This window comes from Ascidia mentula, chromosome 3, assembly GCF_947561715.1.
Source record: "Ascidia mentula chromosome 3, kaAscMent1.1, whole genome shotgun sequence".
Classification (NCBI taxonomy): Eukaryota; Metazoa; Chordata; class Ascidiacea; order Phlebobranchia; family Ascidiidae; genus Ascidia; species Ascidia mentula.
Genome location: NC_138568.1, coordinates 17,673,570 through 17,685,699, shown reverse-complemented (window position 1 = coordinate 17,685,699; position 12,130 = coordinate 17,673,570). Strand labels below are relative to the sequence as shown.

Here is a 12,130-nt window from a genome sequence, read left to right as displayed (position 1 = left end):
TTCCAAGATATGGATTGTTTGTTTCGCGGAACTACGCGTTTTTTTCCCTTTCTTTTCCGATTATTTGTCGGATTATTTCCTTTGTTTGTGAGATTTATAGATGTAACAGTTTCACAATATGCCGTCGGCAATGCTGGAGGCGGCATTTAGTTGAAGAAAAAACATACTTTGATCATTTTGAGTCGCATGACGTATTTTTGAGTCGCAGGCATGGGCAATGGGTTGCCCGCGACCAAATCTGTCCAGTTGTGTCTTTAATCTGGTCTGGTAGAGGTTTTCATTAAGGAGAGTCAATAAATAAGATTTTCATACTTATTTTTGTGCATATCTGTTTGCTTTTTGTTACAGTATTAAAAAAATTATGAAAAAATTATTTCATAGACTTTAGGGTGCAAAACACTCTAGTCCCATTTTACTCACAGCTCCTATTGTCCCGCCTGTAAAATTTTTGATGATTTCTGACCCGAAATGTTTGCCCACAGCTCTATTGGAGCCTTGTTCGAATCCGACGCAATGCACAGAATAAGTTAAAACATGACCAGATCTAATTCAACACTAAAATAACACTTTGTCTCAGGCCATGTAAGTCCATCTCCTTCCCATTACTCAGCTCTTAGATCTCAAATACTTCTGAGCTATAATCTTTACATAACACGCTCCTTATAAACTAATGCAAATTATTTTCGTCCTGCTATAAAAACATCACAAAAGAAAAATTTATTTCGTTCTTGTTTTGACCAAATATTTAATATGTGTGATGACAAAGCGTGAAATCAACTACACCAACCACAAAATTTTGTTTTTTTATCGTTTACGTTGAAAACTCCATCCCTTGTGTCGTTCATCTGCAAAATTAAAGAATGCTTTTTTCAAGGACAGGCAATGCAATGAATTACAGTGATGTTTATTGATATCTCAAACAAAATATTCAAGAATTATTAAAATTTACGATTTTACGTGTTACCAACCAGTTTCTATTTTCCTGGAGGCGAACGCATTTCGTCTCTTTCTCCATCAAGCATGTCAGCAATCTCATCCAGTTCCATCAATGCTAAACAAAAAAGTACGTATTCTGTTTAACCTTGAATAATAAGCCCAGTGCTAAGATTTGAAGCCCAGTGCTATGACGTCTGTTATATAGACGATTTATTAATCACACCTGTCTACTTATTTTGCAACACAGCTTATTTGTGAGTAAATCGCAAAACTACCAACCCTGTGTATCGCAATTATTTTTTTAAACAGATACAGATTATTGGAAATTTTCCGATGCGTTATACACACACATTTCTTACCATTACTTAAACTACTCTGCTGGTCATGCCTTCGTCTGGGTCTCCCCGCGTTGGTTGTATCGATGGTAATGAGCATCAAGCATGCAAACATGACCAGAAAGTTTAATTTGTTCATCGTGTTGGTTCTCTAACAAAACATTCAGCTTAAATGGGTGGGAAGAATTCGATTCGTATAGTTTAGTTGCGTAATTAACGTATTTAAAAAAAATCGTACAGCAAATAGGTTTTAGTCGTTACTTCACACGTACGATCACTCCGAATAGTTTTCTGTCTGAAATGTTCGGTATTTATACAATTGTATACGAAACATGCGTGTCCCATATTTTACTCGTTTTCCGGTAACATGTCACACAACTTCCTTTATCTTAAAGTTTGCAAAACAAAACTTGTATTAAGCGGGATTCACACCAGACGCGATTGACGGCTGGCGGCGCGATTTTGAAGGGGCGGGGCATTCACACCATAGCTGGCGTCATTCTAACATAGTCATTTGGTGCCCTTACAGTAAAAGCGAATCAAGTAATATATAAGTCGTGAGTAAACGCTCCGTACATGAATATTATATAGATTGTTAAGTTAATTGTCTTGTAATAAAACTAAATGAAGTCTCCCATGAACGTTTCTACGACACAAGGACGCTCAAGGTATTTTACATGTTGAAATGTTTAATTGCGTTGACGCCAACCGCACTGCAGGTGTGAATCCCATTGCCGCTTCAAAAAGCGCGGGAAAAATCCGCGAAAGCTACTCATCGCCAGCCGCAACCGTCAACCGCGTCTGGTGTATTGCGATTTTACTTGGGTCAATATATTGATGGCTTTGCTTTCCTGTAAAGATATACTTTTGTGCAAAACATATGTTTGGTGTAGGATCCCGTTGACGAACCGAATGACAAGATATAGATTGCTTCCTAATCCAGGATGCGGATTTCGACGAAATGTCCAAGCATTTCCTTGTAATTTATCCAGAAGTCAGTTCGAAAAGCTTAGGAAAGTTTGGTTTACATGAATTATGTCTTGTTTCCTTTCATCTGGAACATTTGTTTAGGACCTGTCTTGTCTGAAGAGCTTATGCGGTTTGCAATTCAATTCGGGGACCAGTTGACTGTGCATTTTTGTTTTTGTTTTACCTCACGTTGGTGCAAAACGGATAAAATCATCTTACTTTTAATAATATGCTGTTGTGCATTACATATGCTGTTGTGCATGTTTGTAATTTATGTCACTTGTCCCAATATCGATAGTTGGAGTACGATTTAAGACGTTATGGAAATCTGGTGCTTTAATTTTACTCAACGTCAGTTTACGTAAACATATACACTCCTTCACTTCGTAAATTGTCGTGCGGTTTTCGTCTTCCAGTAGTAGTACGAATAGTGACAATAATTAGGAAATTTACATGTATTAGTACATAGCTTAAGTGTGAAACATCGTGTCGTGAGATGCTGCAACATAGTTTTAGCTAGAAAGTGCTTCTGCTTGTTTCAAATCCCTAAGGTTGACATTGTTCGCAAAATCGTTCCAAAAATCAAAATTTGAAAGTTTTTAGCAAAAACATTTGAAATTGTGATATTTTACACGCGTGGTTAACTCGTCTTGCTCGAGGAATCTGGAAGTTTCATTATACATCGACAGAATGCTTGGGATACACTGCCTATTTTAGGATGATGACGGCCTTTGTTTTTTAGCTATATTTAAGTTATATTAAATGCTTTGTTGTCCTCAAGCGGAGCTTGATTTACTGCTGGAGATCCCTACTACAGTCATATTTATGTACAAACATGTCGGCGATATTTCATTTACAAATTTAAAAAGAGCATCATGCAAGCAAGCATAACCAGAAGGGCCACTTTGATCATCGTGATGGTCCTCTGACAAAACATTCTGTTTCATTAGTGAGAAAGTCCCACAACACTTATTTCTTTGTGAACTTACAGTATTTGAGAAAAAACTCGAACAGCAAATAGTTTGGTCGTTGCCCATTAACGATTAATGCGAGTATTTTACCGTCTAATATGTTCGGTTTACATATATTGTATTGGTAGCATTTCACTCGTTTTTTGGTCAATCATCAGACAATTATAAAGCTTTGCAAAAACAAAAGCTGGTGACATGTGTTGTCATGCAACCATTAACTTGCAGAGACGGAATATAAATGACTTTACTTTCCTGCAAAGCGAAATGTTTCGCGAAGCGACATAACAAAATATTAATTTCTTCCCAATACAAGATGCGGATTGCGTTGAAATTCTACATGATTTATTAGGAGGTCAGTTCGAAAATCTAAAAGATTTTAGTTTGGAGTATATAAGTCTTTTTTTTACATGTTGTCTGAAACAGCATTTCTGTTACCCCAAGGAAAAATGTCAGGCATGAATCAAGAGGATAGGGTGAATAAACAAACAGTTCACGTACTATTGAACCAGTTAACATTGGCCATCGTCGTACTAGCAGTCACACTGTTCTTGTTTTAAAAATTTGTCTCTATTGATGACAATTTGTAATATTCATCGGTTTAATCTTGAATAATTTTTTTGCAAAAGCATGTATTCATTCGGGTAACACATTTGGCGATATAAAATGCCGTAACGTAGCAGTAAAAAAGAAAAATAACCTCCGATCTGGAACATGTATTTCGGTCAGGGATATTTACAACCCTTTTTCCCGGCGGCCAATGTTAGCTGGGTACAAAATACATGAGCTTAAATACAGGTTTCATTTCTTCTCTATTCACGCTAACTTTTCGGCTTACCCTCACCATAATTTAACTTTTCGGCGTACCCTCACCATCATTTAACGTTTCGGCGTACCCTCACCATAATTTAACTTTTCGGCGTACCCTCACCATAATTTAACTTTTCGGCTTACCCTCACCATAATTTATTAAACTTTTCGGCTTACCCTCACCATAATTTACCTTTTCGGCTTACCCTCACCATAATTTACCTTTTCGGCTTACCCTCGCCATAATTTCACTTTTCGGCTTACCCTCACCATCATTTAACTTTTCGGCTTACCCTCACCATAATTTACCTTTTCGGCTTACCCTCACCATCATTTAACTTTTCGGCTTACCCTCACCATAATTTACCTTTTCGGCTTACCCTCACCATCATTTAACTTTTCGGCTTACCCTCGCCATAATTTCACTTTTCGGCTTACGATTACCATAATTTCACTTTTCGGCTTACCCTCACCATAATTTACCTTTTCGGCTTACCCTCACCATGATTTAACTTTTCGGCTTACCCTCGCCATAATTTCACTTTTCGGCTTACGATTATAAGTTCATGCTTCCCAGAGGTTTGTTTTATTGTATAATCAACGAAGCGTATTTCTTCATTGCTGTTTTGCTTTTTGTCGCCTCAACGATGTTTGTAGGAGAACCTCGTACGTGCGTGTATGCGAGAAACTTCGGCGTTGCATTTCTTCGGTTAGTGACGTCACTGTGACGTAATTTTTGGAGTGACTTCATAACTTTTTTCCCACAATCATTGCCATAGACCAATAAATGTTGGTATATTTTGTATATAAAAAAATGTCTTCAGATTTGCATAACTTAAATATTCAACATAACTTTATTGAGTTTTTTTGCATTTAAAAAATATGACCACGAAGGGACTCGAACCCTCAATCTTCTGATTCGAAGTCAGACGCCTTATCCATTAGGCCACGCGGCCGCTGACAAACAAAATTGTTTTATTGCCCTGTGAGCAAGAATACTATTCAGTCACATCCTGTCTTACGTCATCCACATGTGGCACTCACTTCTCAGTGGGATTTAAGGGAAAAAGGTTATAATGAATCCCAATGTTGGAGACGGTTAGTCGCTTATGCAAGAATGACAAAATGTTTTGTCCGCTAAAGCTGGTGTACTTTCCGTTTTTTAAATACAACCACTGTCATTTAATACTCAAAGATAAAGCGTCATTAGCGCGAAAATGCCTCTTTGAACCAAACAAAAAAAGGAAAATTTTTACAAATCGCCATCTTACCGCGTCCATCTTCCGTAAGGAGACATGCAAAGGATTTTATGTGGCAGTATTGTTGAAGCATAAAAAACTAAAGCCATTTTCAGTTTTATTGTTTGCGGGCAACAAATCAGCGCATCTTTGCAACTCTTGTAGGCAGCATGACAATAAAGTAATACATGTTTACGCTTCACCTCTGAAAAGCATAAAATTTGGTACGATCAACCACAAGTGTGTGCGCCAATATAGCACACATTTTTTCGTATATTGGTTTGCACACCCTTGTAGTTTATCGTATCAAAGTTCATGCTTCCCAGAGGTTAGTTTTATTGCATAATCAACGAAGCGTATTTCTTCATTGCTGTTTTGCATTTTGTCGACTCAACGATGTTTGTAGGAGAACCTCGTACGTGCGTGTATGCGAGAAACTTCGGCGTTGCATTTCTTCGGTTAGTGCCGCACTGTGACGTAATTTTTGGAGTGAGTTCATAACTTTTTCCACCTTCATTGCCATAGACCAATAAATGTTGGTATATTTCGTATATAAAAAAATGTCTTCAGATTTGCATCACTTGAATATTCAATGTAACTTTATTGAGTTTTTTTTCATTCACAAAATGTGACCACGAAGGGACTCGAACCCTCAATCTTCTGATTCGAAGTCAGACGCCTTATCCATTAGGCCACGCGGCCACTGAGTGCAGCATAATTGTTTCAAAGAGATATCAGTAAGAATATTGTTTAGTCGCATCCTGTACCACGTCATCCACATGTGGCACACACTTCTCGGTGGGATATGCGGGTAGTTTGCCATTAATAATCCAGTTGTTGCAGATGGTTATTCGCTTATCCATCTTGATTTCTTCGTTCTGTTCTGCTCCGCTTCGACCAACACCGAATACAAAACATCAGTAAAAGTTTATGTGCAATATGTGTTGTGTTGTGAAACAGGTCGTTTGTTTGTTTGTGCTCATTTTTCCCAGTAAATGGCGGGTTTTTTCTATTGTTCCCGAAATTGGTTGTGTTAATGCTGGAGAGCATCACGCAAGCAAGTACATCCAGAAGGGCCACTTTGTTCATCGTGATTGTCTTCTGACATAAGATTTACTTTAATTAGTGAAAAACTAACGAAACACATATTTCCTGTTCGTACTTACAGTATTCAAGAAAACATTTGCACAGCAAATAGGTTTGGTCATTGCACATACACGATCAATGCGTGTGTGCAGGCGAAATCGATTTGCCAATGCTTACAATAAATTAGCTGACTTCAATCTGAAACTTCTGAAAGTTGCGAATGATCGACTTCCTATCGGAATAAATTGGAGTCGCTGGTGGAAAGACAATAGCCCTTTTCACATGAAATGGTTTGCAAACGAGCTTGCGGCATCGAGCCGTGGAGAAATCGGTTGTCGCAAAATGAATATGGTGGAAACAGATAGTTTATTGGAAATTAGGGCTCTACTTTTACTTCATAATTATCGAAAACGATACAAACAAAAAAAGGCTTTGTTGTTGTTACATGTTAATGCGTTGCTTTCTCGCAATCGAAGACGTGGACGGCCGAGGCGATTATAGAGGAGAGATGTTGGTATAGTCTTTATGCTTACTGGAATACTGTATAAGTTTGAATCTTGGTTATTTTACATGTTATTTTCATTCGGTTTAGGCCAGGGCAATAGTGGAATGTTATAGTTCCCGGTTTTAATGATTCCCACTGGTTGACCTATTTCAGATTGAGTAAAGAATGCATTGTGTGTTTGTGTGTGTGAAGAAGTGTGGGAATTGTTTTATGTTGTTGTTGTTTTTTTCAGGTGACATTACAATTAGACAGCCAATATCTGTAACAAAGAGGACAGCAATAGCACTGTTTGAACTGGCATCTTCTGCCGAATATAGGACTGTTGCTGAACTGTTTGGAGTTAGTTCGTCTTCGGTTCAGGCTAAGTATAGAGGGATAGATTCTGGCTTTTAACTCTATTGTTATCTGTGACTAGTCTTGCAATTTACTGTGAGAGCTTCTTGTTTGTTGTTTCAATTTAACTTTATTTAGTTTGTTTACATTCAAAAAAGTCGACCACGAAGGGACTCGAACCCTCAATCTTCTGATTCGAAGTCAGACGCCTTATCCATTGGGCCACGCGGCCGCTGAGTGCAGCATAATTGTTTCAAAGACATATGAGTAAGAATGTTGCTAAGTCGCATCCTGTCTCAAATCACCACATGTGGCACACACTTCTCGGTGGGATATGCGGGTAGTTTGCCATACATAATCGTGTTGTTGCAGATGGTTATTCGCTTATCCATCTTGATTTCTTTGTTCTGTTCTGCTCCCCTTCGACCAACACCGAATACAAAACATCAGTAGAAGTTTATGTGCAATATGTGTTGTGTTGTGAAACAGGACGTTTGTTTGTGCTCATTTTTCCTAGTAAATGGCGGGTTTTTTCTTTTGTTCCCGAAATTGGTTGTGTTAATGCTGGACAGTATCATGCAAGCAAGTATACAACCAGAAGGGCCACTTTGTTCATAGTGATTGTCTTCTGACAAAAGATTTACTTTAATTAGTGAAAAACTAACGAAACACATATTTCCTTTTCGTACTTACAGTATTCAAGAAAACATTTGCACAGCAAGTAGGTTTGGTCATTGCACATACACGATCAATGCGTGTGTGCAGGCGAAATCGATTTGCCAATGCTTACAATAAATTAGCTGACTTCAATCTGAAACTTCTGAAAGTTGCGAATGATCGACTTCCTATCGGAATAAATTGGAGTCGCTGGTGGAAAGACAATAGCCCTTTTCACATGAAATGGTTTGCAAACGAGCTTGCGGCATCGAGCCGTGGAGAACTAACAGACCATAACAATCGAGCTTCGGGTCTTAATTCACATGAGCGCGCGAAATTCGGTTGTCGCAAAATGGATATGGTGGAAACAGATAGTTTATTGGAAATTAGGGCTCTACTTTTACTTCATAATCATCAAAAACGATACAAACAAAAACGGCTTTGTTGTTGTTACATGTTAATGCGTTGCTTTCTCGCAATCGAAGACCTGGACGGCCGAGGCGATTATAGAGGAGAGATGTTGGTATAGTCTTTATGCTTACTGGAATACTGTATAAGTTTGAATCTTGGTTATTTTACATGTTATTTTCATTCGGTTTAGGTCAGGACAATAGTGGAATGTTATAGTTCCCGGTTTTAATGATTCCCACTGGTTGAGTCATTTCAGATTGAGTAAAGAATGCATTGTGTGTTTGTGTGTGTGAAGAAGTGTAGGAATTGTTTTATGTTGTTGTTGTTCTTTTCAGGTGACATTACAATTAGACAGCCAATATCTGTAACAAAGAGGACAGCAATGGCACTGTTTAAACTGGCATCTTCTGCCGAATATAGGACTGTTGCTGAACTGTTTGGAGTTAGTTCGTCTTCTGTTCAGGCTGAGTATAGAGGGATAGATTCTGGCTTTTAACTCTATTGTTATCTGTGACTAGTCTTGCAATTTACTGTGAGAGCTTCTTGTTTGCTGTTTCAATTTAACTTTGTTTAGTTTGTTTGCATTCAAAAAATATGACCACGAAGGGACTCGAACCCTCAATCTTCTGATTCGAAGTCAGACGCCTTATCCATTAGGCCACGCGGCCGCTGGGTGAAGAATAATTGTTTCAAAGAGATATGAGTAAGAATGTTGTTAAATCGCATCCTGTCTCACGTCATCCAGATGTGGCACACACTTCTCAGTGGTATATGCGGGTAGTTTGCCATAAATAATCCAATTGTTGCAGATGGTTATTCGCTTATCCATCTTGATTTCTTTGTTCTGTTCTGCTCCCCCTCGACCAACACCGAATACAAAACATCAGTAGAAGTTTATGTGCAATATGTGTTGCGTTATGAAACAGGACGTTTGTTTGTGCTCATTTTTCCTAGTAAATGGCGGGTTTTTTCTTTTGTTCCCGAAATTGGTTGTGTTGATGCTGGAGAGCATCACGCAAGCAAGTACAACCCGAAGGGCCACTTTGTTCATCGTGATTGTCTTCTGACATAAGATTTACTTTAATTAGTGAAAAACTAACGAAACACATATTTCCTGTTCGTACTTACAGTATTCAAGAAAACAATTGCACAGCAAGTAGGTTTGGTCATTGCACATACACGATCAATGCGTGTGTGCAGGCGAAATCGATTTGCCAATGCTTACAATAAATTAGCTGACTTCAATCTGAAACTTCTGAAAGTTGCAAACGATTGACTTCCTATCGGAATAAATTGGAGTCGCTGGGGGAAAACAATAGCCCTTTTCACATGAAATGGTTTGCGAACGAGCTTGCGGCATCGAGCCATGAAGAACTAACAGACCATAACAATCGAGCTTCGGGTCTTAATTCACATGGGCGCGCGAAATTCGGTTGTCGCAAAATGGATATGGTGGAAACAGATAGTTTTTATTGGAAATTAGGGCTCTACTTTTACTTCATAATTATCAAAAACGATACAAACAAAAAAAGGCTTTGCTGTTGTTACATGTTAATGCGTTGCTTTCTCGCAATCGAAGACGTGGACGGCCGAGGCGATTATAGAGGAGAGATGTTGGTATAGTCTTTATGCTTACTGGAATACTGTATAAGTTTGAATCTTGGTTATTTTACATGTTATTTTCATTCGGTTTAGGTCAGGACAATAGTTTTTATGATTCCCACTGGTTGACCTATTTCAGATTGAGTAAAGAATGCATTGTGTGTTTGTGTGTGTGAAGAAGTGTGGGAATTGTTTTATGTTGTTGTTGTTTTTTTCAGGTGACATTACAATTAGACAGCCAATATCTGTAACAAAGAGGACAGCAATGGCACTGTTTAAACTGGCATCTTCTGCCGAATATAGGACTGTTGCTGAAGTGTTTGGAGTTAGTTCGTCTTCTGTTCAGGCTAAGTATAGAGGGATAGATTCTGGCTTTTAACTCTTTTGTTATCTGTGACTAGTCTTGCAATTTACTGTGAGAGCTTCTTGTTTGTTGTTTCAATTGAACTTTATTTAGTTTGTTTACATTAAAAAAAGATGACCACGAAGGGACTCGAACCCTCAATCTTCTGATTCGAAGTCAGACGCCTTATCCATTAGGCCACGCGGCCGCTGAGTGCAGCATAATTGTTTCAAAGACATATCAGTAAGAATGTTGTTAAGTCGCATCCTGTCTCACATCACCACATGTGGCTCACACTTCTCGGTGGGATATGCGGGTAGTTTGCCATACATAATCGTGTTGTTGCAGATGGTTATTCGCTTATCCATCTTGATTTCTTTGTTCTGTTCTGCTCCCCTTCGACCAACACCGAATACAAAACATCAGTAGAAGTTTATGTGCAATATGTGCTGTGTTGTGAAACAGGACGTTTGTTTGTGCTCATTTTCCTGGTAAATGGCGAGGTTTCTCTATTGTTCCCGAAATTGGTTGTGTTAATGCTGGAGAGCATCACGCAAGCAAGTACAACCCGAAGGGCCACTTTGTTCATCGTGATTGTCTTCTGATATAAGATTTACTTTAATTAGTGAAAAACTACATAACAATTAGACAGCCAATATCTGTAACAAATAGGGCAGCAATGGCACTGTTTAAACTGGCACCTTCTGCCGAATATAGGACTGTTGCTGAACTGTTTGGAGTTAGTTCGTCTTCTGTTCAGGCTAAGTATAGAGGGATAGATTCTGGCTTTTAACTCTATTGTTATCTGTGACTAGTCTTGCAATTTATTGTGAGAGCTTCTTGTTTGTTGTTCCTAGGATGGGTGATTTCTGATGAACCCATGTTTTTTCTCTCTCCGCTGGAAATTAAATCTGGAACAGAGTGGGGTAGGTATAGATTTATGTCCTTGGTTTCTTCCTGCAGAAGATGAAGGTGAATCACTATATATATGGTGTTTGTGTTTTTGTGTCCTTCAGGAACTTGGGTGAAGCGATATTGTCAACAAGAAGGTGGGAAAATCTTTCTGCTATCTACTACATCATTATACCTTTAATGTACTAAACGCAATATTATAAGGTCATTGGTTAAAATTTATTGTACTTAACTCATGTCAATACATATCTGATGTTATCTTTGTTATCGTACTTATCTATTTATTGTGACATTTAATTTTCGAAATTTCTTCTGTGGCGATTCTTTATGTAAACACCAATTCCACTGTGAGGCCCGCTTAACGCTCTAACAACTGAGCTACAGGAGTTAGGCAGTTTCACGGAGTATATTGATGAACACTGGTGCGCAAGCTGCTGTAGCTCAGTTGGTACCTCAGTCGGGTGGTTGGCAGACTTAGTCAAGCGCACGACCCATATACCAAGAAAAAACCTGATCGGGGCTCGTGCCCTGAATAACCTGTGTGGTCAAAAAGAGAAAACGAGATTTATGTGTAAAACACGAGATGGCGCTAAAGGAATAAAAGAAGACAACCTCAAGCATTTATACCAAGAAAAAAACCTGATCGGGATTCGTGCCCAGGATGTCCTGGGTTTAAATCCCGGTGTGGTCAAAAAAAATATATATATAACGCAGGATACTTTGGCCAGCCTGTTCAGAATCTCCGACTTTTTCATGATGGGTCAGGATTAATAGGTCAGTCAAATGCGAAGAATGGGGCATGATTGCAGGGTGTCTCGCATTGAAACTAATCGGCGCTTTGTCTAAACGTCTACCAACACGGAGCACTTGATCAACCAGAACAGGGTTTAACTTGTACACGGAACGACCGCAGTCAGTCTTTTTCAATCGGGATTTCCACTTAATGCAGAGAGAAGTGAAGCATTTCCGCTGCTCATGCTTAACAAGTTTCAACTCGGCGATCTTCAAATCAGACAAGCCAATAT

General features: G+C 38.7%; 5 non-coding genes across 5 annotated transcripts; all 5 read right to left on the bottom strand.

Moving 5' to 3' along the window:
• Positions 1 to 4,901: 4,901 nt before the first annotated feature.
• On the bottom strand, positions 4,902 to 4,974 carry Trnar-ucg (transfer RNA arginine (anticodon UCG)). The gene has a single exon. It is a non-coding gene; the product is annotated as a tRNA-Arg (tRNA).
• A 911-nt stretch (positions 4,975 to 5,885) lies between these two features.
• Positions 5,886 to 5,958, bottom strand: Trnar-ucg (transfer RNA arginine (anticodon UCG)). Its single transcript has one exon. It is a non-coding gene; the product is annotated as a tRNA-Arg (tRNA).
• A 1,381-nt stretch (positions 5,959 to 7,339) lies between these two features.
• On the bottom strand, positions 7,340 to 7,412 carry Trnar-ucg (transfer RNA arginine (anticodon UCG)). The gene has a single exon. It is a non-coding gene; the product is annotated as a tRNA-Arg (tRNA).
• Positions 7,413 to 8,843: 1,431 nt separating this feature from the next.
• On the bottom strand, positions 8,844 to 8,916 carry Trnar-ucg (transfer RNA arginine (anticodon UCG)). Its single transcript has one exon. It is a non-coding gene; the product is annotated as a tRNA-Arg (tRNA).
• Positions 8,917 to 10,328: 1,412 nt separating this feature from the next.
• On the bottom strand, positions 10,329 to 10,401 carry Trnar-ucg (transfer RNA arginine (anticodon UCG)). Its single transcript has one exon. It is a non-coding gene; the product is annotated as a tRNA-Arg (tRNA).
• Between the last annotated feature and the right edge of the window lie 1,729 nt (positions 10,402 to 12,130).